Source organism: Xenopus laevis, chromosome 6L, assembly GCF_017654675.1.
Source record: "Xenopus laevis strain J_2021 chromosome 6L, Xenopus_laevis_v10.1, whole genome shotgun sequence".
Lineage (NCBI taxonomy): Eukaryota > Metazoa > Chordata > Amphibia > Anura > Pipidae > Xenopus > Xenopus laevis.
In genome coordinates this window covers 7,043,618-7,071,099 of record NC_054381.1, presented here as the reverse complement: position 1 = coordinate 7,071,099, position 27,482 = coordinate 7,043,618, and the positions used below count along the sequence as shown (strand labels likewise).

General features: G+C 39.6%; 1 protein-coding gene across 1 annotated transcript in view; it reads right to left on the bottom strand.

The window, feature by feature from the left end:
• Positions 1-27,482, bottom strand: part of pth1r.L (parathyroid hormone 1 receptor L homeolog) — a 205,213-nt gene that overhangs the window by 123,863 nt on the left and 53,868 nt on the right. The gene's annotated exons all lie outside the window — the stretch shown is intronic.

The following is a 27,482-nucleotide window of genomic DNA, read 5'->3' as shown; positions in this document are numbered from 1 at the left end:
GTGAGATTTGAAATTAACTCAATAAATGTTTCTATATACAGTATCTGTAACCTTGTTATGAGCTAAGGGGGCCCAGTCTGAAGGTCAGTTAGGGGGAGATTTGGGGTGAGTGTTTATTTGTACCCTGGGTACCCCTGAAACTATAGCAGGGTGACACCCCAATGTCTCTATATATCTGTAACTTTGTTATGAGTTAAGGGGGCCCAGCCTAAAGGCAAGTTAGGGGTAGATTTGGGTTGAGTGCTTATTTGTACCCTGGGTACCCCTGGAACTATAGAAGGGTGACACCCCCAATGTTTCTATATATCTGTAACCTTGTTATGAGCTAAGGGGGCCCAGTCTGAAGGTCAGTTAGGAGGAGATTTGGGGTGAGTGCATTTTTGTACCCTGGGTACCCCTGGAACTATAGCAGGTTGACTGTTACCCCAATGTTTCTATATATCTGTAACCTTGTTATGAGCTAAGGGGCCCAGTCTGAAGGTCAGTTAGGGGGTGATTTGGGGTGAGTGCTTATTTGTGCCCTGGGTACCCCTGGAACTATAGTAGGGTGACACCCCAATGTTTCTATATATCTGTAACCTTGTTATGAGCTAAGGTGCTCAGTCTGAAGGCCAGTTAGGGGGAGATTTGGGGTGAGTGCTTATTTGTGCCCTGGGTACCCCTGGAACTATAGCAGGGTGACTGTTACCCCAATGTTTCTATATATCTGTAACCTTGTTATGAGCTAAGGAAGCTATGGCCATAGGTAGGAGCTCCAAGGGGGAGAATTGAACTAAACATGTCTGACAACCACTGAGTTGGAGCTTAACAACATTTCCCTGCCTCATTTTGCATAAAAGCTACTACACATTTTGTTAGTACTGTGTCATTAAGCAATGTCTAAAAATGATTGGATACTCCAGGTCTAGAGAGTAATTCCTCAGGTTCAGATCCACACGCCCAGTACAGATTCAGCTGAGTAATAATTATGTTCTTACCTATTTCTGAACACGTGAATTGCAGCTTTAAAATCATTTTGGCTCAGCAGTTTATTAGGTAACACATCCACTGCTTATTATTCTAATCTGCTATTTATTGCCTTGGGCACAGTGTATGTACTAGTTATAGCCAACGTGTACCCAAGAACTAAACACACACTGGAACCCTGTATGTATTTTCTCTCAGAGGAAAGATATATCCAAATATAAACTTTGCTTTTGCCCAGTTACCATGGGATGTTCTTCAGGTCTTCACTGTGTTCTGTTCTGTGCATTACTGGGGAAATGTGTCATTGTCATTTAAGAAAGATTTGGGGTGAGTGTTTATTTGTGCCCTGGGTACCCCTGGAACTATAGCAGGGTGACACCCCAATGTTTCTATATATCTGTAACCTTGTTATGAGCTAAGGGGCCCAGTCTGAAGTCCAGTTAGGGGGAGATTTGGGGTGAGTGCTTATTTGTGTCCTGGTACCCCTGGAACTATAGCAGGGTGACACCCCAATGTTTCTATATATCTGTAACCTTGTTATGAGCTAAGGGGGCCCAGTCTGAATGTCAGTTAGGGGGAGATTTGGGGTGAGTGCTTATTTGTGTCCTGGTACCCCTGGAACTATAGCAGGGTGACACCCTAATGTTTCTATATATCTGTAACCTTGTTATGAGCTAAGGGGGCCCAGTCTGAAGGTCAGTTAGGGGGAGATTTGGGGTGAGTGTTTATTTGTGCCCTGGGTACCCCTGGAACTATAGCAGGGTGACTGTTACCCCAATGTTTCTATATATCTGTAACCTTATTATGAGCTAAAGGGGCCCAACCTGAAGGCCAGTTAGGGGGAGGGGTATGCTATATTATGCTACATTACTATATGCTATATGACTACATGTATATGTCTGATTAATATTCCCATATAAGTATTTTCCAATGAATCAGGAAAGTAGCAATAACATCACCAAATAAAACACATTTCCAATGAAGCACTTGGCAAACATTTCAGTGGAATTACTGGTCTCGTTGATCTATTTCTCGGCGCTGAGCCTCCAGCTGACATTGTGTTCATTTAAGACAAGTTTCTGAGCTACAAGTGATCATAATATATTTTCCCTTGGAGAGTTCTTGCCTGTGTTTCTGGTTGTAAAACAGAGTTCATCTATCACGTGTAGTGATGGGCGAATTTATTCGCCAGGCGCGAATTTGCGGCGAATTTGCGCGTTTCGCCGCCAGCAAATAAATTTGCGAAACGCCCACAAATTTTTTTTCCGCCAATTCGCGAATTTGGCGCGAAATTCCCGAATTTATCCCAAATTCGCCCATCACTAATCACGTGTTCTTTATGTATAACAATAGTTTAATCTAAAAGACATCCCGAATGTCCCTTTAGTTTTGCCTACACTGAAGCCTCATAGAGAGTAAGAAAGGGATGGAAAAGCAATTTGCAGTGAGCCCGGCTCTACAGGAATCCACGGATCATATAAAAACCATTCTAGAAACGACATATTAGTCCTTGGCTGGAACCACAAGCCCTACAAAGGCCAATTGCCCTGATATCTGGAACCGAAATCAGCAGAAGGACAGACTCTTCAATTTACCTGGGAGCAGCGTGACCAATCGCATCCTCCTTAAATAGCTTCAAATCTGATTTCCTTTCGGTGTCAACTTCCCGAGCGTCAAGCGGGAACAGCCTCAACTCCAAAGGCCGCAGGAAAACCTCGCTGCCAACCTAATATTTGACTTCCCTGGCAAGACGATAGATGTGAAGGTGTTTATTTTTTTGGGGGGTTGTTATTTAAGATTTATAGATTACTATAATAACGGAGCACACAGCTCCTCCAACTTACAGCAGTTTAATACAAATAACAAATTGTTAAAGCTTTATAGGCATCATCATCACCATCTATTTATACAGCACCGTCAAGTAATGCGTGACACAGAATTATGGGTTAGCCGGACATATTTAATTCTACTTAATTCCCTGATAACTCCCCCCATTGGGATTTATTTGTATCCTAGACTGGCAGATGGGTTTAAAGGAGAAGGAAAGGTACCGAAGAAGTTTATGGTCAATAAATTAGCCACAATAGTACACGCTATAACACTATATTTATTCAGTAGAATTCTTTAACATACCTGAGTAACAGCTCTAGAAACTCTCTGTTTGTTTAGGATAGAAAATGCCATATTCACTTGGTGTGACATCACTTCCTGCCTGCATTTCCCTGCTCAGTCATAGCTCTGGGCTCAGATTACAGCAGGGAGGGAGAGAGGAGCAAACTGAGCATGCTCAAGCCCTAGCCCTGGAGGTTTAAGCTGAAAACAGGAAGTCTGATACAGAAGCCCATGAGTACACAATAGAAGGAAAGAAATGTGATGTTTCTTTTGACAGGGGACTCAGAGCAACACTACTTTGAGGGGTTACTGGTGTATTTATATAGACCTTTCTGAAAAAGCTTACTTAGTTTTAGCCTTTCCTTCTCTTTTAAAGGACCAGTGAAAGTCACCCTGTCACTTATTTAGTTTTTGGAACTAAAGACATGATTATTTTTTTTTTTATTATTTCATGCACATATAGCTGCCATTAATTAGCCAACATCAATGCTAACATCATTATTAAATATGGTGACTTGAGTGAGTTTTTAATGGCTCTGCAGGTGATATTTTTGTGTTTAGAAAAAAATAGATGGCCGCTCCAAACTGGCAGCCAATGGGTGTTCCTAAGCAACCCTAGAGCTTGGTCTACTCAAAATCAATATTTATCATGTTAGGAGGTTTAGGGTCCACACGGAGAGAGCAGTGCCGAGTGTAAATGTAATTCGGTTAGGATGGGTTTAGCTGTAAAGAATACATATTACTCTCATATCTTGTTCCCTGGTGGGGTTTTTAGGCAGCTGAACCTCTGCTTGGTTTCACTAAAGAATGTGACGTAACAGTGCATAACTTAAAGGGGATGAAAACCTTAAAACAACATTTTGTATAATGGAAGAAAATATAAGAATTATATTTCAAAAATATATAAACCCTCCTTCCATCCAATTGCATGTGTAGGTCCTATCTGCTGTAGATAAAGTTGCAAACAAGAAACTTTTTTGGATAGACTGTTGCCCCACTGACCCCTAAATGTCTCAGTTCTGGGGTTCTTCTTGTCTTGTTCTTCAACAGTTCACCACATTTCAGCAATGCTATTGTTTATCCAATGAGATCCCTTGAAGTAAAGTGGAAGGAGGGAGAGTGGACAGGATCATGGTCCTGTGGTGTACCATGAGCATGAGCAGCTTATTGGTCCATGTATGTGGTCCACCAAAGTGCCTATTTGATAGTCAATCTGATATCAGTAAGGCAGCTTTGAAAATACCTTGGGATGAGCAGAGCTTTGGAACGTTGATGCAATCGTTAGCCAATGGGTCTCCATAAGGCTCCACTGTATGATCTGATCATCTTTTGTCAGAAATAACATGATTCAAACATCCTGGAGAAGGCCAGATGCCATCCACAGCAAGAAATATGTAAACATCCCATCTAATTAATCAGTTTGACTATTTCAGCCACTATTTAATGCATTTATTACTGGTGCGTAACATCAAGCATACAGCCAGCCAATCCCCTTAGGCAAACATTTGCGGTGAAATGGGTTATAATGAAGAGCTCAGTGACTTTCAACGTGGCAGTTTCATAGGAGGCAACCACCCAACAAATCAGTTCATCAAGTTCCTGTTCAACTAGATCTTCCTGGTCAACCTTTTTGTTATTCTAAGTAGCAACAACAATTTTGCCAAACAGCGGTAGGTCCCACAGCTTCATAGAATGGAACCATTAAGTGCTTAAAGGGAGAACTAAAGCTTAACTAAAGAAGTAGCTAGAAATGTTGTTTTGTGCTTCTGTACCAGCCCACGGCAACCACAGCCCTTTAGCAGTAAAGATCTGTGTCTCCAAAGATGCCCCAGTAGCTCCCCATCTTCTTTTCTGCTGATTCACTGCACATGCTCTGTGCTGCTGTCACTTACTGAGCTTAGGGACCCACTCACAATATACAGTACACATAGAATAGAAATGTCACAATATAAGGCTGATTAGTAATTAATACACATAATTACTACATGGCAGCACAGAAACCAGTGCAATTAGCATGAGAATTTAATAATCAGCAAACCTGTAGCATCAGCTTATATTACAGCCAGGGAAGCTCATTTTCTGCTGTATAATTAGTGACGAGCCCTAAGCTTAGCTTCTCAACAGCCAATCAGAGCCCACTGAGCATGTGAGTGTCACAGACACTTTCCAAGATAAGTTTGAAGTCCTGGATCATTGCTGCTATTGACAAGCTCAAACTTTAGCCTCGTGCAATAAGTTCACTATATAAAATAGGACATTTTTAGCCATATTTATTGTTAGGGGTTAGTTCTCCTTTATAGTAACATCAGCATAGCAACAGTTTATCGTGAATTTGGGTTTCTATTGTTTAGTAGCTTCTCCCGGAAGCTATATAGAAACAATTACTCAGTCTGGAGTGGAAGACCATGACTGGCCTTCACAGAGCACTGACCTAAACCCCACTGAGTACCTATGGCACAAATTGGAATGCCGACCGTGTGCCAGGCCCCATCACCCAACATCAGTGTCTGACCTCATAAAATTCCTCTAACTATGCTCCAAAATCTATTAGAGGCTTCCACAGAAGTAAAGGTGTGTCTAACTCTATAATAATGCTTATGGCTTTGCTTATATTCCACATTGTGTAGCTACTAATGCTGAAACAAGTGGTGCCATAGTGCATTACACCAGAGACCCCCTTTTGTCTTAGACGGGACCACTGAGTCTCCTTTAATAAGCCCTCTGTACTGACTTCTTTTTCCTCTGTTCTGTTCGCACACTCTCTATCTCTAAACAAACAGCCCTCCAGCCAGAGATTAAAGTCAATTCCACTCGGTGGTCCGGCAGCCTGGGGGACGCTCCAGTCCGATAACATTTTCTGCTCTGAAAACTTTTAAGAAGCGAGCGGATTAAGTGCAGACATTTTTTGGCACTTGTTGCTTTAAAGCGGCTACAGAATTGCCGAAACACACTTCTGAGTGATTTGTGACTTTGCCATTGGACACGTCTGCCAAACTGCAATGCATAAGCCTATGTTCTCCATTAAGAGAAATCATTAACCTAACCTGTTCAACAAACGTTAAGACCTATCAAGGTGATTTTAACATATATCTATCTATATCTATCTATCTATATATATATATATATATATATATATATATATATATATATATATATATATATATATATAGGAGCTCTAAACTGACAGACAATAAGTGTTACTAAGCAACAGTAGAGATTGGTCCATAAATGCTAGAAATCAATTTTTATCATGTTAGGAAGTTTTGGGTACCTACAGAGTGTGCAGAGCTGAGATTAAATGTCATTCCATTAGGATGGGTTTAGCTGTAAAGTATAAATAGCACTCCAGTGTTTATATTCAATCATGGCTTTTTATTCAGCTGACCTCGACTCAGAAGATCTTATTAACGAGAAAGAAAGAAAGAAAGAAAGGAAGAAAGAAAGAAAGAAAGACTTCTGTAAGTCTTGAAAAAAGAAAGAATGAATGAAAGAAAGACTTAAGACTTAAGTGTAAGCGAGTCTACTGTGAATCTTGAAGAAAGAAAGACAAGAAAGAAACAAAGAGAGAGAAAGAAAGACTTCTGCGAGTTAATTGCAATCAGGTCTTCTGATGTTTTCCCAAGGAATTAAATATAAAATGCTTGTAAGGAAAGAAAGACAGAAAGAAAGAAAGAAAGAAAGAAAGAAAGAAAGAAAGAAAGAAAGAAAGAAAGAAAGAAAGAAAGAAAGAAGAAAGAAAGAAAGAAAGAAAGAAAGAAAGAAAGAAAGAAAGAAAGAAAGACTTCAGAGCAAGTGAGTCTTCTTCGAGTCTTGTAGAAATAAAGAAAAGAAAGAAAGAAAGAAAGAAAGACTTCTGCAAGTCTTGAAAAAAGAAAGAAAGAAAGAAAGAAAGAAAGACTTAAGTGTAAGCGAGTCTTCTGCGAATCTTGAAGAAAGAAAGACAAGAAAGAAAGAAACAAAGAGAGAGAAAGAAAGACTTCTGCGAGTTAATTGCAATCAAGTCTTCTGATGTTTTCCCAGGGAATTAAATATAAAATGCTTGTAAGGAAAGAAAGACAGAAAGAAAGAAAGAAAGAAAGAAAGAAAGAAAGAAAGAAAGAAAGAAAGAAAGAAAGAAAGAAAGAAAGAAAGAAAGAAAGAAAGACTTCAGAGCAAGTGAGTCTTCTTCGAGTCTTGTAGAAATAAAGAAAAGAAAGAAAGAAAGAAAGACTTCTGCAAGTCTTGAAAAAAGAAAGAAAGAAAGAAAGAAAGACTTAAGTGTAAGCGAGTCTTCTGCGAATCTTGAAGAAAGAAAGACAAGAAACAAAGAGAGAGAAAGAAAGACTTCTGCGAGTTAATTGCAATCAAGTCTTCTGATGTTTTCCCAGGGAATTAAATATAAAATGCTTGTAAGGAAAGAAAGAAAGAAAGAAAGAAAGAAAGAAAGAAAGAAAGAAAGAAAGAAAGAAAGAAAGAAAGAAAGAAAGAAAGAAAGAAAGAAAGACTTCTGCAAGTCTTGAAAAAAGAAAGAAAGAAAGACTTAAGTGCAAGCGAGTCTTCTGCGAATCTTGAAGAAAGAAAGACAAGAAAGAAACAAAGAGAGAGAAAGAAAGACTTCTGTGAGTTAATTGCAATCAGGTCTTCTGATGTTTTTCTGGGGAATTAAATATAAAATGCTTGTAAGGAAAGAAAGAAAAAAGAAAGAAAGACTTCAGTGCAAGTGAGTCTTCTTCGAGTCTTGTAGAAATAAAGAAAAGAAAAAAGAAAGAAAGAAAGAAAGAAAAAAAGAAAGAAAGAAAGAAAGAAAGAAAGTTATCGAGTTTTGATGTGCTAGAGGCATTTCTAACAGAATTAAATCTGATATTTTTCCAGGGAACAGAATATAAAATGCTTGAAATGGAATAATATTGTGCCTCAGTGAGTAGATAAATAGTAGCAGGTTGGACAAGACTTTCAGCTTCTGTTTGGTGGAACTGACTCACAATTACAGATTAGACTTGGCATTTGCCTCGTAGTCACATTATGTTTGATGCCTGGTGGCGCACACTGTCCATAATCAGCCGTCACTAGAGCTTTGTTATAACTAAGGCCCGAGGTGGGACCAGATTGAGCATTTGGAGAGCAGGTAACAGTGGCGTTAGGGTTCATCAACCAATGTTGCTTTGCTCAGGATGTACTGACAATTATAGTTTAGACATTAATATAATAAATGATATTTATGACCTCCCAGCTGTGACCACCCTGAGGCCAATGCTACCCAAAGCAAATGCACTGATTTGTGTCCATTACTTTCACCTCATCCTGTCATTACAATATATACTACAATATATACCAATTCAAATAATTTACCTACCTTATAAGAAAATGCTTGGGCAATGCTGGCAGATGGAAAGCTCACTAGAATTAGTAGTGCACAGGCTAGTGATATATACAATTCCTCATAGGAGAAGGAAATACAAGAGTGAGTGGACCTGGTTGTGCACTGGAAACTCTTCTTGTTTGGCAAAGTCACCAAAGAACCCAGGTACAGTAGATGGCCAAAGAGAGAAGATCCAATTATTTGGTCTACAGGGGCAATGCTCATATAAGCGGACCAGGTCAACCTTCACGAGACAACCAAATCCACTGCCTTTCCAATCAAAATCTGACTGAGCCTTTATCAGTGAGGCCATCTTTTTGCACCCATATTCTGTCCAATAACCTACAGACTCTGTAAGAGTGATCAAGTTAGGAGCAAGTATTAGCAAAATGAGGTTCTAACCATATAGCAAATGGAGCCCACTGTTTTAAGGTCCCATCTTGAAGAAGAGCACAGAAGAACCTGAGAAGGTTCAACTTTATTAATCAATGAAGACGTAAAAAGAAAGAGGGGGCCTTATAAAAAGTATTAAATATATTCAATGTCAGTGCAAAGACTCTGTTGAGTTGCACATTCTAAGGTTTCTTCAAGTGATAACATAACATCCATATTCATTAGAGCAGAAATAGTTCCACCAGCAGCAAAGAAAGGGCAGTCAAGATTTGCATTTGCTTGCCATTGTTCTACACTGGGCTCTCCTCTTTTCGGAGTTGGCAAATAAGTAGTTAATACTAGTAGTCAGAGAACAACATTAGAAACAAGGAAATTGTTAATAAAAACCTTGTCATATCCCTTGTACCTGTCTTGCTAAAACTGTGCCATCTTCCATGGGGAGACTTATATGAGGTGCCTCTGAGAAGCCTTGAATGGATCATAATTGTATCTGTAATCCCTGGGATTCTGGCAAACGTGCCAGTGACCATAAGATTGTTTTACTTTATTAAAGCCTTACAGCAGCCAGAGGTCTCATGGAGTGGTATCACTTTAATCACAACACCAGCTTGCTCTTCTGTTAACTGCACAGGGCTGGAGTAAGAGGGGCATCAGAGGTATGTGCCCATGGTCCTTGCACTGCTGCCCCTCTGCACCCTAGGCATGTCCCTCTTCTGCCTACCGTTACTTCCAGCCTTAATGAATGAGACTTTCAGATCGAGAATACAAACAGGCCCAGATTTTTGGTGAGGCATGTTAATGTGTCAATGTGGTCCTTACCTGCTCAAACCAAAATAATAGATATCTGAATGACATCAACTGGACCACCCAAGGGCCTAGGGTTGCAACCTGTCAGGTTTTCACCCAGACAGCCAGATTTTCTTGAAGAACTGTCCAGCTCAAATCTTCCTGCCTGTTTTTCCAAATTAAGAAAATAGGGCAGGATTCCCCTCAGATTGACTAGGCGATCTGCCAATCTTAAATTGATAAGTCATAGCCCTGCCCTTAACATAGTCGATCCACCTTCACTACACCATCGACCCACCACACCACTTCATGGCCCCGCCCACTGCACTGAGTTAGCGGCAGGGATACAGTAGGTGGCAACCCTACAAGGGCCCCATACATTATGATGATGATGATGAGGCCTTTAGGGGCCACATTTGCAGCTTTTATCTGTCTGTGCATGGCCTACATAACTCTGCCCAGTGTTAGGAAACCCTCCCTTGTTTATTCAGTGTATATTGTGATTCATTCCAGCGCAAGCACAAAAAGAGACAATAATGTGTCTAATAGACATTACATTTACTCTTTACTACACATTGCCCAAGCAACAGTCCGCCTCTATGGTTCAACTCCCTGCACCCCACCAGCAGATAAAGTCTACCCCATAGTGATGGGCGAATTTCTCCCGTTTCGCCAAAAAATTCACAAATTTCCTGTGAAATTCGCAAAATGGCGAAAAATTTGTCAAACGCATTGAAGTCAATGGGTGTCTAAATTATTTTGACGCACATCAATTTTGACGCCCATCACAATATTTACATATTTTGTACAAATGCATTAAAGTCAATGGGCGTCTGAATAATTTGGACACGCAACAATTTTTATGCGCGTGACTATTCTAATGCGCCCAAGTGGTGGATTTTTCTCTAGCGTATTTTCTCAACAGCCAACGGCAAAATGTGGAAATTTGCCACGAATTTGCGCCTGCCATTATTTAATCGCCCATCACTACTTCCCCATTTTCTTTCCAATGGAGATCAAACCTTTCTATATTCAACGTAAATTGAATTTTTTTTTTATTGACCCAGTCTCACACACGCCTTGGTATGAATGAAACTCATTCCTCTCTCACTTTCTCTTAATTACAGCCCTATTTTTTTTTGTAACAATTTATACAGTGGAAACATAAAAGTAAATTCTAAACTTTAATAGCTATTACTTCCCCTGTTTCCACCTTCCTGCCATCGTTTTCTCAGCTGCTAATCGCCGCGGCGGATCAAATGTTGTGTATCGGTGGAAATTAGCCTTGTTTGTAGCACTTAACAACTACTGCACAATCTCACTCAGGTACTGTATGACTCGGCTGGGGAAGGTGTGGGTAGAACAGCAGCGCCAGACTAAGATTTATTGGAAAAAAAATATTAAAGAAAATATTGACTGCTTATATTTTTAACTGAAAAATAAATAGACTAAAGTCACATTTACTAACAGCATTTACAACCTACACACGTCCACAGAGCACACAAGGCTTACCTATAGCATTTATTCACATACCACTGTATATTCCTGCCTGGATACAGGAGTTCCATGTACGACTGAGAAACGGGGACATTAAGGGGGCAATTTACTAACAACTGAATTTATTTTTCTCCATGAAACTCTAGAAATTCATGGTTTTTATATTTAAAAAAAAAATTAAGATTTCAGGGTCTTATTTACTAAAACTCAAATTAATCTAAATGTTTTATGAAAACAAATCCCACCAAACTTCCTTCCACAAATTGAACTCATTTATCAATAATTTTTCTCGAAAAAAATGGTAGCGACAAAACGTCACAACAAAAGCGAGTGTCAATTCGTATCATGGTGATTGCCACTGTGGATTTGATTTTATTGAGTTTTTTCTGCCAAAACGTAACTTTTTAAGATTATGAGACAAAAACCCAGAATTTTTTGGATTATCAGGGATTTTTATCATGATGTCAAGAAACAACTTCAGGGGCATTTGCTATTGACTTCTACATGACCTCGACAGGTATTAGATGGCGTATTTTTGTATTCAGATTTTTAGCAGATAGGGGTATGATAAATCTCTACAGATTCAGAGTTTTTTTTTACAAATAAATTGAGTTTTCACTCTAGAAGCCTTGACCAGAAAAAATTGAAGTTTAAAAAATGGGCCCCTAAGTGTAAAAAACACAAAATCCACTAATACAAGGTAAAAATTGTTGAGGTCTTATCAAAGTCAGTGGGAGTTGCGCTGATCCTTTTGGACCATTTTAAATGAATTCGGACCTTTAGGGTTTTCAGATTTTTTTATGATTAGCAATTGTCAGAAAAAGATGAATTTTTAGAGGTTTTAGAGGTATTCACATTTTCTAGCGCATTATTTTCAATTCATGTTTTTTTTTTTATTATTCGGATCTTTTAAAAAATTCCATTGGTTTTAAAAACCTCTAAAACCACTAAAATCTGACTTTTGATAAATAGGACTCCAAGTCCACCAATGGTAAGGACCAAGTCCAAAACTGTTTTTGTTTGAGAGAGAATAACCTTTACTCCAATTGTCTAGCCAATATTCTTGAAGCCTTCTCAGTAAATTCAAGATCTAGCTAGTCACCATTTCTTCACATTTATCATTTAAATTAACCTTAAAATCACATTCATGAAAGTTTATATATATTTTTTTTTACTTTTGTAACTGTTGTTGACTTTTTTCAAATTGCCTACTTTTGATCTATTTTTTTTTTTTCATTTCATCCATTAATTTCTTCAACAAAATTTTTCACTGGGTCTGAGATGAGCAAAACATTTTAATATTTGAAAATTATTCCAATCTAAATTTATGCTACATAAATGCATAAAATAATGATAAAAACTGTACTTGTGTTTTCACACTCACTCTCAATGCTTAATATTTTCAGCAGGTCTTAAATGGTAAAAATGTATATAATTTTTGAAAAATATTTGCCAAATGGACTTGAAAAAATTGAAACTTATGCTTTCCTAAATGAAAGGTTTATACTTAGTGAGAATATTTTTTGCAAGTGTGTTTATGCTTATAAAATTCATAAAATTCACAGTGAGATAAATAAACTCAAATGTTCACCCTATTAAATGTCCAAAAAATGGTGAAAACGGTTCTCATTTTTGATTTTGAGGTTGTTTTTACCATAAAATCAGAATTTTTAGTGAAAAAAAAACTAGAATTTTTCAGGATTTATTATACCCTAGGGATGGAAAAGGCATCTCAGACCTGTCAAGGTTGTATATAAGTCATTAGGAGAAGTCCCGAAGATATCCTGATCTGCACCGTAATAATCTGAAGATTTCATGGTTTTCTGGGCAAAAATCAGAAAAATTTGTACGATTCGAATTTTTGTACAATGTTCGCAAGTTTTTTTCAAGTTTTTTACCGAACCGGAATTTTTTGGGAAAATGTATTGATAAATAAGGGGAAATAACCCGTGCGGAGTATATTTCAGAAAATAATGAGATAAATTGGGATTTTAATAAATAACCCCCTTAGTGCTTTTAATTATGTAACCCCCATAGACTACTATAAAGAATATAAAATCTGAGGACTAGGACAAATAGCAATTTACTAGGCTTAGATCAGATAAATTAGTCTCGCTTTTATCTATTGTTTTATAGATATCTGCTGTGCGTTATAGAGATACTCATGCACTAGTAAACTTGCAATCCAACATCTCACATCACACTAGAGTCAATGTAATGTAGCGCCAAGCAACGTGTCTGTGTGTTTTTGGAGCCTACCAGAAAGAAACCACCAAGACATGGCAAGAAAATACAAACTCCTTGTATATAGTTCCCAGGTCAGAATCAAATGAGGACTCTTATGTTTGCTTTAATTATTGGTTGCTATGAGTTACTGGTCCGTGGCAAATCCTTGTCCCTGTTACTACACAAGCCCATTTACACCACAGAAGATTTTGACTCTTGACTTCTTGGTGTAATTTTCCCTTAAACACATTTTACCTCCTATGAAACCACGGTCTCATTCGAAACTGGAATTGCAGGTTAGGAAATATGGACCTATAAAGCCCTAGTAGGAATATTTTCTCTTTCTAACCACTAATTCCATGCTTACAATGCAATTAGTGGCTATGCAATTGCTTCCAAATGAGTTGGCATTTAAAATTCTTCTTTGCTCATTTTTTTTTTGTTTTGTTTTTCTTTTTAAAACCTATGAGTAATGCGTTGGTTCTTCATTCTATTTCGATCCGTAAAGACATGGGCGATGCACTCGTTATCCCAGCCGCGGTCTTTGCTGTATGAATAGCTGTGTGGCACGGCAATGGCATCCAGATGTTAAACCACAGCCAGTGGAGGGCCTCACAAGTAATCACTGGTTTCTCTTTCTACATCTCCTTCAAAACAAACAGTGGAATGATTCAAAGAGATAGCCACATCACAACCCTGGCTGCACGGAGAGTAGAGAAATAGGCCTCAAAACAATTGCCATTTTCTACCCACCACCTCTGGGTAGACAGGATCAAGATGGTTGTCCATTACAGGACATATTTTAATTGGCTGTCTGGAAACTATGAAATAACATTTTTTTAGTGACACATGATCTGCTAATAGATTTTCTCCCAAGTTTCCTGATTCATCTCAGAACAGGGAATTTTAGACCAAGGTGCCTATAACATTGACTGTATTGTCTGTGCAATGGGTGAGCAAATGGAGCCACTACTATCCCAAAAGGACATTGGGTTACCTTGAACTATTTCATTCTAACTGCAACTGGGAACTGAGCTTAGGAGGCTCTGAAATACCCATTTTTTTATGGACCCTGGTCTGCTCAAACTCTCCATTGATTTATTTGTATGATATTGTTTTAATATAGTCTGACCTTTGAACATGTGGTATGAGAAATAATTGTCCATCTACATTCAAAAGTTGGCTAGCACTTTGTGTGTGTTTCTGGGCCCCCAACCTTCATATTTACATTTCAATAGTGGCGTAACAAGGTGTCAAGACTAGTGATGGGCCAGAATGTGCCATTTTGCCAAAAAATTTGTGACTTTATGACAAAATTTGCAAAACGGCAACAATTGCGCAAAACGCATTCAAGTCAACGGGCGTCAAAATAATTTCAAGGTGTGTGAATTTTGACGTGAGCGTCAATTTTTTATGTGTGCGACTATTTTGTCCAAATGCATTCAAGTCAACGGTAGTGATGGGTGAATTTGCGAAAACGCGAAACGCCGGCGCAAATTTTTTCACGGGCGTTTCGCGAATTTATTCGCTGGCGCAGATCGCGCAAATTCACCGAGAATTTGCGCCTGGCGAATAGATTAGCCCATCACTAGTCAATGGGTGTCCTAATCATTTTGACGCACGTCAATTTTTATGCATGTGTCAATTTTGAAGTGTGACAATTATTTTTGACGCATTGGATGTTTTGCAGGTGAATTTTTTAAATTTATTTGCTGGCGGTGAAATACGGAAATTAGCTGCGAATTCGTGCCTGACAAATTTATTCGCCCATCACTATTGGTGTTCAAAAACAGTTGTCTCCTCTGTACTCAACCAACAATGGCATTTGTAAATGTCTCAACTTAACTATTCCCTGGACTCAGAAGTTTAAATTTAGAGATAGTTTAAAACCAGAAGAACTATGAATTTCAACCAATTAGTGGTGAATGACAGAACACAACTTCTCAATTGCCACTTGAATGCCAGGCTTTTGAAATGTGTAGGAGTGTCAAACCATTACCTTAGAATTTCTGCCTGGGAGCACGTATATGTTATAAATGTCTATAAAAATGATTGCAATATAAGTATCAGCCACTGTAACCTCTTAAGAGGGAAGGGAATATAAAAGCAGGGAGTGATCTGATTGCCATTCAGGAAGCAATTTGCGTCAAACCCATTAAAAAAGCCATTGTTTACGTCACTGATCAGAATGACCTGGAAGAGAGATTGATATAGGAGAGCTCAGTAAGGCAAGTGAAACTACTCCACAACAGTTTAAAAACTGGATATATTAAAAAACGTTTGTTTAAAACCAAATTTGAGTATTTTTTCCCCCAAAGTCTGAAAGAAACGTAATAATTTGTAAATTATTAGTGTAGTATTTCTTTACTTTACACGAATCTCTTTAATTTGACTCATGGATATTGAAGTATATGATCCGTAATTCTGGGGCAAAGTACAAAAAAGTGGGATCTGGTTGCACATGTCTTAGTGATCCCCAACCAGTGGCTCGCAGGCAACATGTTACTCGTAGTGATGGGTGAATTTATTCGCCAGACGCGAATTCGCTGTGAATTTGCGCGATACGCCGCCAGCGAATAAATTCACGAAACGTCCGCGAAAAATCGCGTCCAAAACGGGCGCCGGCGCCGTTTCGCGAATTTTCCGTTGTTTCGCGAATTTCGCACAAAATTCGAGAATTTTTCGGCGAAGCAAAACGGCGCAAATTCGCCCATCACTTGCTACTCGCCAAAATTGGACGTTGCTCCCAGTGGCCTCAGAGCAGGGGCTTATTTTTGAATTTCAGGCTTGGAGGCAAGTTTTGGTTGTATAAAAACCAGGTGTACTGCCAAACAAAAGCTCCTATAGGCTGCCAGTCCACATAGGGGCTACCAAATGGCCAATCACAGCCCTTATTTGGCACCCAAATGACAACACGTTTTGCCCAGTTGGCATGCCAAATAACGTGCCAAAATAATTTCTTGCGCTAAATTTAATATTTTTTAAATTGATTTGACCATGTTTTTGACCGCCTAGTAAATTTAGCCTCCCAAGCAACTGTTCTAATGATTGTAATTTTCACCTCATTGTACTAAATGTCTGTTAGAACCCAAGTGAGTCATTTTTTTTTTATCCTTTATTGATTTTTCGGCCAAACATTCCATAAAGAAGACAAAATAGAAGATCTTAAGGCCGAAAGTAACTGCTGAAAAAATAGCCTATTGGCGCATGAATTGGTCTGTAGTTGTGAATAAATAAGAGTGAACTGCGTTGGGCCCGGGTTGAGTAAAAGGGAATATACTGCTGATTGGTAGTTATGGGCGAATAAATTCCACTTTTCACCATTCTCTAAAATCCCGTGAAAATTTGCCAGCGTCAAAAGATTTTGGACGCCCGTCGGAAAAGTTGTTTGCATCAAAACCGACGCCTGTCAACATTATTCCGACGCCCATTGACTTTGACGCCAATGAATTTTGCCGTTTCAGGATTTTTTTGGGAAATTCGCTGGTTTTTCGTCAAATCGAAATGGGACAAATTCGCCGATCACTACTGATTGGCCTCTCTCTAGTAGGTAACTGGTATTATGTTGAAGTTGTGAGCAGAACTATGGAATAATGTTTAGGCTCTGCTAAGAAGAGAAAATTTCAAAAACAGATTTCTGCTGCTGCCTTGAAAAAGTCGTCATTAGAAGAATCCAAGAAGCTGAAGCATAATCCATCCCTGGCTGGAATGTTCCTACATCACTGAATTAAGGTGACATTGGGCAGTGTTATGGGAGCAACTATAACCTCCATGGCTGCAACGCATCTGTTTAATCAAAATATTTTTGCAGGAAATTTTAAACTTTAACGCTCATGTAAAGAACACAAAAACCCACGGCGTATGTTGTTGTATAATATACAGTGTTGTTTTTTGCTCTTCACTTAACTGACCCTGAGAGGTTGTAAATGGAATGATAACTTCACCCAGATGTGACTTGTTTGGGCAAGAACATTCAGCCCCTCATGTAACACTTTCAAACGTCCAAGTCATTCAGCCAGATGTTTTCATTATCCTGCTATGGAGATCAAAAATCCTTGAAAAATGTTTAAAATATATATTTTTTTTAATTTTTAAAATGTCTGCACCAGCAGAATCAGTCCTATATATACAGTAGATATTTATACACTATATATACATATATATATATACAGAACTTTAAATCGCTTTTTTTATTTGCAACATTCAAAGCAAAACTATGGTGACATGAACCTTTGGTTTGAACTGTATCTAGACTGAAAACAAGCGATGGTGCGAATTTGTTTCGCTTTGCCAGAAAATTCACAAATTTACTGCGAAATTCGCGAAACAAATTGAAGTAAATGGGTGTCAAAATTATTTTGACGAGTGTTAATTATGACTTCCACGACAATTTTTTTTATACTCGCACCTTAGTGATGTGCGCCAGGTCGGCCCAATACCCGCGGGTCGGTCAGGTATGGCCCGACCACGCACCCCCACCTTCAACTGCTGGCTTCCAGCTTTATAGCAACGTGCCTGCTTGCCCCGCCCCATTTGTGACGTCAACAGCGGCGGCGCGGGTCTATAAAGGGAAGTCGGTCTCAGATAGGCGCAGGTGGAGGGAGGGCGACCTACGCATCACTATCACATCTATTTTGTCCAAATGCATTAACGCCAAATTTTTCGACTATGAATTTCCATCGCAGTTTCGTGAATTTTTTTCACTGCCAGTGAAACGTGGAAATTCTTGATGAATTTGTGCCTGGTGAATTTATTCGTCCATCACTGTTGAAAACTATTATTTGTATGCTTTCTTAAAATTATATTATCATTATTATGTAATAAAAGGTAATAGTTAAGTAATGATGGATACATTATATGGCATTTATGGTCTTATTTTTATTCAGTGCAACATTTATTTCTATACATCCACTGAAGAATTCTACTTATAACTAGAGAAGAATTGGTTAAATACATAAGACAGAGGACCAGTCCATGGCAATGCTAGAGAGGGTTCAATGAATGTAAGATGCACAACTCTTTAAAGGGGTGGTTCACCTTTACCTTGACTTTGAATATGATATACAATGGATAATTCTAAGCAACTTTTCAATTGGTCTTTATTTTTTATGGTTTTTGAATGTTTTTTTCTTTTAAGTCTTCAAGCAGGGGTCACTACACATTTATTTTTATTGTTACTTTTTATTACTCTTCTTTCTATTCTGGCCCTTTCCTCGTCATATTCCAGCCTGTTATTCAATTTGGTAATTCGGACCCTAGCAATCAGATTGCTGAACTTGCAGAGCTGCTAAATAACTCAAAAAACACAAACAATATAAAATAAACACCAATTGCATATGGTCTCAGCATAGCACTCCCTACCTTATACTGTAAAAAAGTTGAACAACCCCTTTAAATTGGTAATGTAAAGCAGAGTCCCACACTAGGTCGTGTACCTGTGGAATACCAACGAGTAGTTGTGATTTGGTCTGACAACCCTTATCTCCCAACAGTGCAGAGTTGAGAGGCAGTTGGGTAGAAGGCAGGTAAAATGTGGTCTACTTAGTAATCTGTCTACATAACTAAGTAGACCACATTTTCCTGCATCCCACCCAACGGTCAAATGTAGAATATTTCTATTCGTTGATTGAGCCAAAATATTATCAAACTTTGCACTGATAAAATAAAATTGCCACCTGCTAATCAGTTCTGTCGACCACAGTCAAGAGAAAAGAAGAAGAAGAAGAAGAAGAAGAAGAAGAAGGAGAAGGAGAAGGAGAAGGAGGAGAAGGAGAAGAAAAGAAGAAGAAGAAGTTCTGTCGACCATGCTACAGTCAAGAGAAAAGAAGAAGAAGAAGAAGAAGAAGAAGAAGAAGAAGAAGAAGAAGAAGAAGAAAAAGACTCTTTAGATGTTGCTCTGTTTTGGAAAGACCAGAAAAAACACCAGTTTATCTTCACTATTCCTCTCTCAGCATCTGTTTCTCCTTATTCTGTCTTCATGCAGCAGTTGAGTGTCAGATATTAATTGACAGTTACATCCAATATATCTTATAGGGGGGCTCATTTTGCCTAGCAAACAAGCACACATTACTCTTATATAACAAGAGACTCATCTGCTCTTTCGTGCTCAAGGCAAAAGCGACTTTTACAAGTTCCTTTTACTCTGCAGCCGACTCAGTAACTGATTTTAGCTTCCCGTCCTTCTTGCCAACTTTCTCATACTTCTGGGCAATGTGTTCTCTGACAAAAGCTCTTTTCTGTGCTCGGCTGATACGAGTGGTGTCGTTCTACTAAGCACCAGATAAAAACTATATTGGCATATCTTTTGTTTTATAATCCCGTTTAGCTTTCCACCCTGGCTCAGGCCCATCGTAAAATACAGTGTCGGTTTCCATAAAACTTTATATTGGAGCTGCTGGTTTTGCATCTGTTCAACTTTATCCCTTTATCTACATCGCTGTGTAATGAAAGGCAATGTGTTAATCTGCCATAACAAACATATATGGAATATACATATAATTAGATATATACACTGCCCTGGTGTTGCACTCATCGGCCTGCATTAACCTCATAGTTGTCCACAGCTTCTCTAGAACTGCAACTCTTCAATGGAAACCCCCTCACCATTACCAATGAAAGCATTACAAAAACAACAAGATATAACTAGGTGTAAATAACTATGTCTGTATAATACTACTGATTGTGCTACTAGATTGGGTCCTTCTAGAGATATAAAGGGGATGAGGAGTCTACTCGCTGGAATTAGTGATTAGTGTCCCTGAGGTAGAAGACCATGACCCATAAGTTTGCTCATAGTCTGTACAGAGAGATCCCATAAAACTATGGCAGCATAGGTATTCCCCTGTACTAAGCACAATTCAGCAGGAACAGTCCCCTAAGTTTGCTCATAGTCTGTACAGAGAGATCCCATAAAACTATGGCAGCATAGGTATTCCCTGTACTAAGCACAATTCAGCAGGAACAGTCCCCTAAATTTGCTCATAGTCTGTACAGAGAGATCCCATAAAACTATGGCAGCATAGGTATTCCCCTGTACAAAGCACAATTCAGCAGGAACAGTCCCCTAAGTTTGCTCATAGTCTGTACAGAGAGATCCCATAAAACTATGGCAGCATAGGTATTCCCTGTACTAAGCACAATTCAGCAGGAACAGTCCCCTAAATTTGCTCATAGTCTGTACAGAGAGATCCCATAAAACTATGGCAGCATAGGTATCCCCTGTACTAAGCACAATTCAGCAGGAACAGTCCCTAAGTTTGCTCATAGTCTGTACAGAGAGATCCCATAAAACTATGGCAGCATAGGTATTCCTCTGTACTAAGCACAATTCAGCAGGAACAGTCCCCTAAATTTGCTCATAGTCTGTACAGAGAGATCCCATAAAACTATGGCAGCATAGGTATTCCCTGTACTAAGCACAATTCAGCAGGAACAGTCCCTAAGTTTGCTCATAGTCTGTACAGAGATCCCATAAAACTATGACAGCATAGGTATTCACTGTACTAAGCACAATTCAGCAGGAACAGCCCCTAAGTTTGCTCATAGTCTGTATAGAGAGATCCCATAAAACTATGGCAGCATAGGTATTCCCTGTACTAAGCACAATTCAGCAGGAACAGTCCCCTAAATTTGCTCATAGTCTGTACAGAGAGATCCCATAAAACTATGGCAGCATAGGTATCCCCTGTACTAAGCACAATTCAGCAGGAACAGTCCCTAAGTTTGCTCATAGTCTGTACAGAGAGATCCCATAAAACTATGGCAGCATAGGTATTCCCCTGTACTAAGCACAATTCAGCAGGAACAGCCCCCTAAGTTTGCTCATAGTCTGTACAGAGAGATCCCATAAAACTATGTCAGCATAGGTATTCCTCTGTACTAAGCACAATTCAGCAGGAACAGTCCCCTAAATTTGCTCATAGTCTGTACAGAGAGATCCCATAAAACTATGGCAGCATAGGTATTCCCTGTACTAAGCACAATTCAGCAGGAACAGTCCCTAAGTTTGCTCATAGTCTGTACAGAGATCCCATAAAACTATGACAGCATAGGTATTCCCCTGTACTAAGCACAATTCAGCAGGAACAGTCCCCTAAGTTTGCTCATAGTCTGTACAGAGATCCCATAAAACTATGGCAGCATAGGTATTCCCTGTACTAAGCACAATTCAGCAGGAACAGTCCCCTAAATTTGCTCATAGTCTGTACAGAGAGATCCCATAAAACTATGGCAGCATAGGTATCCCCTGTACTAAGCACAATTCAGCAGGAACAGTCCCTAAGTTTGCTCATAGTCTGTACAGAGATCCCATAAAACTATGGCAGCATAGGTATTCACTGTACTAAGCACAATTCAGCAGGAACAGCCCCTAAGTTTGCTCATAGTCTGTACAGATAGATCCCATAAAACTATGGCAGCATAGGTATTCACTGTACTAAGCACAATTCAGCAGGAACAGCCCCTAAGTTTGCTCATAGTCTGTACAGAGATCCCATAAAACTATGGCAGCATACTGTTGGTATTTATTGTATGAATGTCAGTTTGGAATGTTAAGTTTTGGGTAAAACAGTCCTATGCCTCTTTGAGAAGAAATATTGTGACAATAAACCCCACTTACCCACAGTATGTTTTTCCTTCAATATCTGAGTAATTTGACTTCACATATAACATCAATCACATAGCAGATGGACATTTAACACCATAATTGCAAGTGGAGTTGTAGCAAAAGGCTGATGTAACAAACATAAAACCCTGTTACACACAGCGGCTTTTCTAATTAAAGGTTGTGAACTAATTAAGGTTACAGGCTGTAGTGGTTCACGCCTGCTGCTCCAATCACTTCAACAATGTCACATGGGGATTTCATTAATTTGGGGTGAAGACGTGAGAAGGTACTTCAATTTTTAACAAGTCTCAAATATTTATCAAATGTGATATTATCTCCAGTGACACATATAACTCATCCTTTTTATCAACTATTTATTCACTTCCCAGCAGGAAAATAGAGAAAAACAGATATATCTTGTCAAAAATTTAATTTTCTATATAGATGGAGAAAGAGAGAGAGAGAGAGAGAGAGAGAGAGAGAGAGAGAGAGAGAGAGAGAGAGAGAGAGAGAGAGAGAGAGAGAGGATATATATATAGAGAGAGAGTGGAATGGATGGACAGATAGATAGATAGATAGATAGATAGATAGATAGATAGATAGATAGATAGATAGATAGATAGATAGATAATGGATGAATGGATAGATAGAGAAATAGCAAAAGAAAAAGACGATTGATGATAGAGCGAAGATTAGACAGACAGACAGATAGATGATGGATGAATGACTCGATGGATAGATAGACATAACATATATAGATGACAGATGATGATGATAAACAGATAGCGAGATAGATAGATAGATAGATAGAGAGAGAGAGAGATAGAGAGAGAGAGAGAGAGAGAGAGAGAGAGAGAGAGAGAGAGAGAGAGAGAGAGAGAGAGAGAGAGAGGACAGACAGACAGACAGACAGACAGACAGACAGACAGACAGATAGATAGATAGATAGATAGAGAAAGAGAGAGAGAGAGAGAGAGAGAGAGAGAGAGAGAGAGAGAGAGAGAGAGAGAGAGAGAGAGAATGGACAGACAGACAGATAGAGAGATAGAAAGACAGACAGACAGAGAGAGAGAGAGAGAGAGAGAGAGAGAGAGAGAGAGAGAGAGAGGACAGACAGACGGACAGATAGATAGATAATAGATGAATGAATCGATGGATAGATAGACATAAGATATATAGATGACAGATGATTATGATAGACAAACAGACAGATAGATAGAAAGTGTTTTCTGGAATCTCTGGACTACAGTTTAGTGGTAGAGATTCTGGTAGAACAATGGCCTTACTGCCCCCCCCCCTATACTCCTGGGCTTCATTGCAACTGCAGGACCTGCGTCATGTAATACTCACCATACTGTTTCAGTGGTAGGTGTAGTCAGAACCAGCAGTGCAAATGACAGACTCTGCTTTCATCAAACAGCCACTACATTCCTAAATAACCTTATAATAACCCATTTGCTGTCATTTAAAGCACTGCGTATCTTGACAGCGCTATATAAATAAATGATGATGATGATGATGATTGTGCAGGAAATCACACTTTGTTTATTCATTTACTTCTCCTTCCGTTCAGTGCAATACGGTGGGATTGTTTATTCATGCGCATGTTTGTGTGGGAGAAGCCCTGGTGGATCTTTCATTCATAGGCACAAATGAAACAGCGCCCTCTGCTGGGGAGACGGCTTTACATGTCAGGGGATAAGCCAAATACTTTGTTCTAAAGCCACAGCCGGTCATTATAATGTCTCTTTAATGTCATTCTATGGAGATGCACAGGGGGCCAACAAATCCCACTGGGAGAGACACAGGGGGCTCAGTCATTGTCATTATCAGGTCAAAGCCATAGATCTGAGCATCTGCTTTAGAACAAACTCATGACTCTGCCATTATCAGGTTATCAGAACTCGCCTTCCTTGGTCTGGAGGAAACGCTCCTCTGTGTAATTGCCGCTCATCAAAGCTCACCTTAATTAAGCAAATATTTACATGCAGCAATGGCTCTGCTTAGCTTCACACAACATCCCGGCATTTTATGGATGTGTCCAAGGAATGACAAAGCACATTAATTGCAATTAGTGCTCCTGGCACAGGCTAAAAATAGCCGATATTTCCCAAGTAGTTTAATTAAGAACATTCAGTGGGAGACGAACCTCACGGCCAATGCAAAGCCATCTCACCCGGGAACCAATAGACTTCTGTGTAATTAGCAGGATGAGCCTCCAAACTGCACCAAATTCATTTTTAACAAATAAAGTCCTAAATAAGTAAAAAAAGACAAGCAGTCTACTACTTTTCAATAAAGCAGGGCAGGACTTCTGCTTACAATGGGGATCAGATAGGATCTGTGCAGCCACTGGGACAGAATGTTCTATTATACAGATAGCTAGAATCTCAGCTGCCATAAAGCAGGGCACGACTGCTGCTTACAATGGGGATCAGATAGGATCTGTGCAGCCACTGGGACAGAATGTTCTGTTATACAGATAGCTAGAATCTCAGCTGCCATAAAGCAGGACAGGACTGCTGCTTACAATGGGGATCAGATAGGATCTGTGCAGCCACTGGGACAGAATGTTCTGTTATACAGATAGCTAGAATCTCAGCTGCCATAAAGCAGGATAGGACTGCTGCTTACAATGGGGATCAGATAGGATCTGTGCAGCCACTGCGACAGAATGCTCTGTTATACAGATAGCTAGAATCTCAGCTGCCATAAAGCAGGACAGGACTGCTGCTTACAATGGGGATCAGATAGGATCTGTGCAGCCACTGGGACAGAATGTTCTGTTATACAGATAGCTAGAATCTCAGCTGCCATAAAGCAGGACAGGACTGCTGCTTACAATGGGGATCAGATAGGATCTGTGCAGCCACTGGGACAGAATGTTCTGTTATACAGATAGCTAGAATCTCAGCTGCCATAAAGCAGGACAGGACTGCTGCTTACAATGGGGATCAGATAGGATCTGTGCAGCCACTGGGACAGAATGTTCTGTTATACAGATAGCTAGAATCTCAGCTGCCATAAAGCAGGACAGGACTGCTGCTTACAATGGGGATCAGATAGGATCTGTGCAGCCACTGGGACAGAATGTTCTGTTATACAGATAGCTAGAATCTCAGCTGCCATAAAGCAGGGCAGGACTGTTGCTACCAATAGGGATCAGATAGGATCTGTGCAGCCACTGGACACAGGAGAGTTGTGGGCACACAGACACCTCCACTAGAGATACGGCCGGCTATGCACATGGCTGACAGACACGGCTCCTATTTCTATAAGCAGCTGTTCAGTTAACACTGAGGTTATAAAATCCTTTATCTGCTCAGAGAAAGTGAAAGAGAGAGACTTCCCGGAGTTTCCCCACAACCCAAACAAAGACTTTACATTAGAGCTCTAAAAGCCGAGAGCTAAAACGGGCTCTTCACAGCTGTGGGCAAATATTCGCACTTTTATGACGGATCTCAAAAAATGTCAGCGCTGAACATAGTAATGCCATTAGCACTTTTATTCCTGACGAGAACCTTAAAGAGCCGAAACACGCACTGTTAACCCATTAGCAGCACCATCTCAGGGGGCTGATTTTTATAATGATCACTAATAACGACTGAAAGATTTCATTAATATTTATTATTCTAACATCTGATCCATAACTAATCACATTCATTAATTATAAATCTATTCAATTTAAACCACATTCCCCCAAAGTGTTTCCCTGCTCCCAGGAAAGTGGATTCAATCAATATCAATACGGACCCGATCCACTAATTAAAGGGTGAGTTTGTTCTGAGAAAAAAACAGAATCAGCGGGTAATTTATACTCTCATAAGTGATCTGTTAAATATTCGTATCAAACTGACATGCAGATAAGTAAATATTTCAGTTTTACATCTTTTTTGTTCGCCGCCATTTTGTGCTGCTCTCTCTGGCACTCGCTGATCACCTGACAGGAAACAATATGTCTGTTTTGAATTCTACCATGAAATGTCAAAGTAAAATACAAAATTCTGTCCATTCATTGGCTGATATAACCCAGCATGTACGTGTGTCACTGGTTTGCGTGTGAGCACAGTGTTTCTTACGAGCCAGAGGGAGGGGCTTTGGTACTTAAAATGGCACTGATTCATTATAGGATCCTCCTGTTCCAGATATCCATTATGTTTGTGAAAAGGATTCATTCATGTAAAAAAGTAAAAACAAACAGAGGACGTGACTGCCTGTTTAATAAGACACCTCTCTCTATGTTGATTGCGAAACCTCCTTTTTTCCAGTTTTATCAATTGCCCACAATGCAATAGCATTATGAATATTTTAGATATTTGCATTGGGAATTTTCAACTTAATCCCCTCCGGCAGTTCTAACATGACAGTTTAGAGGGTGAAAGGTGGGGGGCAGCTCCTTTGGGGAAAAATAAATTAAAACAAAAATAAAATTCAGGAGATATCAACGTGGATTATATTTTAGGAATGTCGCATCAAGCTGAGATTTCATTGGCTACAGGCTTCAAACAGGGTCACACCTTATAAACGTTGCAGCAGTTCTGTTATATCCCCAGACGTCCACTTTCTGTTATTCTTTAATGTTCACTCAAAGGGCACGGGGTGGGTTTTCAAAGGCAACGATGCCAGGTAAAATATTATGCTAAGAAAAAAGATTCTTGAAACCACTAACCATGTGATGAAAAATACACATCCGCGCCGACTACTTTCCTTCCAACCGTCGTCGTATCAGTTCACTGGTTATTACTGACCTTTATATATACTGAGTCGTCACTGATAGAGATAAAGGGGAAGTGTATATATACTGCTATTATCAGCTAGGATTATATTTGGGGTGACCCCAATGTTTCTATATATCTGTAACCTTGTTATGAGCTAAGGGGGCCCAGTCTGAAGGTCAGTTAGGGGGAGATTTGGGGTGAGTATTTATTTGTGCCCTGGGTACCCCTGGAACTATATCAGGGTGACACCCCAATGTTTCTATATATCTGTAACCTTGTTATGAGCTAAGGGGGCCCAGTCTCAAGGTCAGTTAGGGAGAGATTTGGGGTGAGTGTTTATTTGTACCCTGGGTACCCCTGGAACTATAGCAGGGTGACACCCCAATGTTTCTATATATCTGTAACCTTGTTATAAGCTAAGGGGGCCCAGTCTGAAGGTCAGTTAGGGGGAGATTTGGGGTGAGTGTTTATTTGTGCCCTGGGTACCCCTGGAACTATAGCAGGGTGACACCCCAATGTTTCTATATATCTGTAACCTTGTTATAAGCTAAGGGGGCCCAGTCTGAAGGTCAGTTAGGGGGAGATTTGGGGTGAGTGTTTATTTGTACCCTGGGTACCCCTGGAACTATAGCAGGGTGACTGTTACACCAGTGTTCCTATATATTTGGCTCCTTGTTCTTAAAGGAAAAGGAAACCCTTTCGGCACAAAACCCTCCCCCCCTGTAGGCCCCCCTCCCTCCTCCCCCCCCCCCCCAGGAAAATGCGGGTTCAGCTCTACTGCGCATGTGCTGAAAGTCACAAAGTTTTCCAATTTCTTTTTTTGGCAACTTCGGGACTTGCG